Source organism: Populus trichocarpa, chromosome 16 (genome assembly GCF_000002775.5).
Source record: "Populus trichocarpa isolate Nisqually-1 chromosome 16, P.trichocarpa_v4.1, whole genome shotgun sequence".
NCBI lineage: Eukaryota > Viridiplantae > Streptophyta > Magnoliopsida > Malpighiales > Salicaceae > Populus > Populus trichocarpa.
Genome location: NC_037300.2, coordinates 12,122,729 through 12,127,742, shown reverse-complemented (window position 1 = coordinate 12,127,742; position 5,014 = coordinate 12,122,729). Strand labels below are relative to the sequence as shown.

The following is a 5,014-nucleotide window of genomic DNA, read 5'->3' as shown; positions in this document are numbered from 1 at the left end:
GATTACTGATTTATTTTGTTGAGCTTTGCAACAAAAATCTCTTGACATCTTAAATGCAATTGTCAACTACTAAAACATTGCTTTGAACTTTGAGAGATGTCATATTTGATCTTCTCCTTGTACATGTGCAATATGTTTGCAAATAATATAAGATTTAACATACCACATATTAATGCTTCATATAAAAATCATACATGTTGTTCATGTCAACAACATGAATCGATGACAGTTTACCAACACTATCATTATGATATATTTAACTCAGCAATAGATTTTTAGTTTGAAGAGTTAAATTATAGATTCAGTGATGGGACAGTGAAACTCTTTGTACTTAGCTTTATTTTAGAACCTAAGGGCAACTTTAAGTCATTTAAAGTTTATGTTATTTGCAAGTTTGAGAAATTTTATCCTGAAGATTTCAATGAATAAGAGATGTATTGTTTGAAAACTCAGCTACAACATTATCAAATTGATGTGATTCATCATAAAAACTTTCAAAACATGTCTACCATTTTCGAATTATGTTGAGGATTAGTGGAAACAAATAAGTCGTAGTACTATCATTTGATTGACATGTTGTTTCAATTTGCTTTTACTTTGTATGTTTTCACTACCACCGTAGAGCAAGCATTTTCAGCTATAAAACATGTTATAAATGTGTTTCGCAATAAAATAGAAAAAGAGTTCTTAGCAGATTCTATAATGATTTACATTGAATGAGAGCTTGGTGAAGATATCAATTTGTATTTGATTATAAATGAATTTTATTCCACAAAACATTGAAGGGTGCAACTTTGATAGTGTAGTTTATTTTTACTTCTTTTGTTTTTTAATTTTATGTACTTTGAATTAATTTTTTATATATATATTTTATGTTATATTTGGATTGAAACTTTATGGTTAACTTTATAAATTTATATATATATATATATGAGGTAATGACAGATCTTTAAAAGAAAATTATGTGTATTTGCTTAGTAGCACACGGCGAAAAAAAAATTCTGGCTCTGGCCATGCTTATATGTGAGTGCTTTATGTCAAAGTTTCTTTGGGCAGAAAAAGGAATAATCATCCATCAAATTTACTAAAGATTGAAAGTCATAGCAAGACCAACAAGGTAATGGTTACAGAAGACTATAAAGGAGAAAAGATCCAAAAACAGAGCTTTCCTAAAATAAAAAGCTATCCAAGACAAGCGACGTAGTCCTTGTTTCATGAACAGCCTGCCTCGCTAAACTGTCTGCTACTGCATTCGTTTCTCTCCTTGTAATAAAAACAACATTTCCATAGTAATATAAAAGCATAAAGTAGAGCTCCATTGATGAAGACCTTATTTCTTAACCAGCTATATCTGCTAATTAACTAAGGATATCCACTTGGTGTACCGGGTGTACCGGGGTTGTCCATCGGCGCATACGTACCATTGTTAAAATTATACTGGAAAAGCTTCCTTCCTGCACCAAAATGCCATGATATTGATCAAAACAACATAAAATGCTGGAGAAAGAAGAATCTCTGTTGAAATGTAAATAAGAATAGAAAACTTGTTCAGTAATTTTATTGGCAGAAAAACAACCGTGCCCAAGTCAGTGCATCGCAGTCACAAACCTTGTATAGGTTTCGGTATTGCGGTGGACATCCCAATGGACAGGAGGAGCATGATTGTTATAAAAATTGCCACGGCGATCACTTGGAAGCGAGCCATGGTATCTTAGCTATGTCAGGAGGTTGAGGTAATCAAGAAAGGGAGGCAAATCGATGGTGATCAATATAGTTTGAAGCAAGGTATTTATAGTGAAAAATTAAGGGAACAAGTCCGTAAATAAAAGTGATAAGTAGTACGACATTATTATAAAATAATATGATCGATTTAAGGGAAATTTGACGAAGACCTTATAATAACAACATTATTTTCATAGCGACATAAAAGCATAAAGTAGTGGTACATTTATGAAGACGTTATTTCTTAACTATTACCTACTCTAATTAAACAAATGAAAAACTATGAGGAATGTAATTCAACTGGTCAGACTTTAAGTTTGTTCTCTAAAGATCATCGATTCAAGTTTCACAAACCTCAGGGTTACTGGAGGTTTACATGATCGTTAACTTTAGAATCCATGAGATTAGTCGAGTTGCGTGCAAGCTGATCCAAATACTCATGTTAATAAAAAAAATACAGCAAACCCATCTCCTTCACTATTTTTATGCACGGTGAAGGAGCTACCCCATTTTTTTTTCCTTTTCTTTTCTTTTATAAAAACAAGGTTGGAGGTCAAGTTAGTGTATGTAAGATGGAAGAATATTTGTTTTCTCAATTTGTATAATGAGGTGATGCTAGCTTATGATAAGTATTAGCTTCTACTAAAGCGAGAGTGGGCCTCAATGATGCCCCGTCTACGAGGTAATCATATATATATATATATATATTCCTTTTCTTTTCTTTTATAAAAACAAGGTTGGAGGTCAAGTTAGTGTGTGTAAGATGGAAGAATATTTGTTTTCTTTTGATAAGTGTTAGCTACTACTAAGTTTATCATTGGCTTCTTTAGCGAGAGTGGGCCTAAATGATGCCCCGTCTACGAGGAAATGAGTGTAATTGGTCATTAATTAACTTTACATTGGTTGTAACATTTTTTTTCAATTTATCATAGTATTAGACAAATATTATAATATTTGATTAATTTTTAATTTTATAAATATTTATTTTTATTATTATATCATTAAATAAAAATTAATTAAAAAAATAAAGTTGTTAAACTTAATAAAGTCTATGATCTAAACAATAGGTTTTGTGGGTGAAATGGTATAGCTCAGGTTAATCTAATATGTCAATATCTTAATATTAAAAAAATTATCATCTTGAGATTTTTTTAAAGTCAAATCACACTTTTACTGATTGTCCGGATTGTATTTGAACCGGTCAGGTTAACCAAGTCATGTCGGGGCAACTTCTATTCCAGTTAATTTTAAATCCATGCTAGACAAGAAGATGTATCGAGCGGTTTCAAAGTTGACACTCTGGGTTGGGCCTTTCTTTTTTTTTTAACGATTGAATCTTTTTTTTTTAATATATCCTTCAATATTTGGTTGATTTTGAGTTGGTTTTCATTATTATTTTTTTGTTTACTTTCTATGAAGTTATCATAATTTCAAATAAATATCATCGAATTTGATTGATACTTAATTTTATGAGTTTTTATTTTTGTTATCATATTATTAAGTAAAAAATATTTTTTAAAAAAAAACAAAATGTTAAACCCAATTGTTAATCTCCTAGATCGAGTTTAATAAGAATACCAAATAGTTTTTTATAGAATAAATATTTTTTTCACATTCAAATTTTTTATCCCACCATAAGGCAAGCCAATAAACTAATATCTTCTAATTAATTAAGGGTATCCACCAGGGAAATTTGACGGCTTTTTTTCTAGACACTTGCAGAACAATTGAATATAGCAACTTAATTACTAATTCACTGTTTTCTCACACCTTAATTAGGTGGGGTTTGGAACTAGTGGAAAGATATATAGTCATTCATTTCCCCAAGAAGATTTTAGTAAAAAATAACAGGTAAGATGGATGTCGTTTCTCTATCAAAATCAGTACTTGTAGAGTCGCAGTGCCAAATTTGCATGGGGAAGAAAAGAGGAGGAATAGTCTGCATTGCTCTCTCATCTTCCATCTATGAAACTAAAAACACCCATGAAGAGTGAAATTCAATTAGTCAGATTCCAGGTTTATTATTTAAAGATCACTAGTTCGAGTCTCATAAATTTTAAGGCCACTGGAAGCTTACATAGTTGTTAACTTTAGGGCTCGTGAGATTAGTCGAGGTGCATGTAAGCTAGCCTGGATACTCACATACGTTAATTAAAGAAAAACAAATACAGGAAAAAAAGGTTCGACGTTATCTTCTCTTCCACCAAAACTCAACGCTGGCAATTTTCCTGCAGGTTCAGCTCGCGCAAGTCCATTTCCTTCCTAAAATATTAATCTGGATTTAAACAAGGAGTCTCATCTTTCATCAAAAATAGACTACTCCATGGCATGTAGTACAGATTCAAATCAATCTGACGACTATTCCTCGTTCTTATATGGAATCAGTCTCCTAATTTACCTTCGTTTGAATCAGTCTCCGAATGATCAACGTTATGTCGATGACACTTCAAGGACGAAGTTTGCATGGTCGTCAGGATACTTCGAAGAATAATCCACGATGAAAATTCTCCACCGGCAAAGTTGAGGCATACAATTCTCTATGCAACAAAAATCACCCCCACATATGTCCAAGAATTTATTCTCGTACGGACAAGGTAGACGGTTTCAAAATCACTCAAACAATAAAGAAATTTTAAGAAAGAAAGATTTTATTTTTTATCAAAAAATGAAATCTATGTTTTTGTGCAGGTCAAAGGCGTTCAGAATCAAGAATATATTTATGTTAATTAAAAACAACACATTATAAATTATACAGAGAAATAATCATTTTCACGCAACTCATTTACCAATAAAAAAATGTTTGTGCTCAGTGGTGGAGGCAAGGAGGGCTAACAAGGGCCCCGCCCTTGTAAAAAAAATTTCTCAGCCCTTTTTTTATATAAAATAATTAAAATTAAATTTTAATTTTTTTAAAATAATATTTTTAATTTAGCTCTTTTTAATTAGTTTTTTTTTTCTTTGATGTTGTTTGTGCTGCCTAAATTTGTCTTGGAAAAAAAAAGAGTTTGAGTTGTGAGATAGGATAATTTTTCACCGGTCAATAGCGGCAATTTCCATGCACATTCACTTATAAGTCCTTTTTTTTACCTTAAAATATAAGCTTGCAGGCAAACAGTTGCAAATAGTTAAATACATAAGATGTTCAGGACTTATTTCTTTCTTTCTCCCTTAATAATTTTTGAATTTATGACTAAAAAGGATCTACTCTTGATCTCATTTTCTCATACGGAAAATTATTTGCACTTAAAATATATACAATAGTTGTAATTGTGGATTAAATTTTGTTTTTCTT

The 5,014-nt window shown here is 31.1% G+C and overlaps 1 long non-coding RNA gene across 1 annotated transcript; it reads right to left on the bottom strand.

Moving 5' to 3' along the window:
* Positions 1-1,061: 1,061 nt before the first annotated feature.
* LOC18106312 (uncharacterized) lies at positions 1,062-1,841 on the bottom strand. Its single transcript, XR_002978272.2, has 2 exons — positions 1,609-1,841; positions 1,062-1,454 (listed from the first exon to the last, which is right to left on the bottom strand). It is a non-coding gene; the product is annotated as an uncharacterized LOC18106312 (long non-coding RNA).
* Between the last annotated feature and the right edge of the window lie 3,173 nt (positions 1,842-5,014).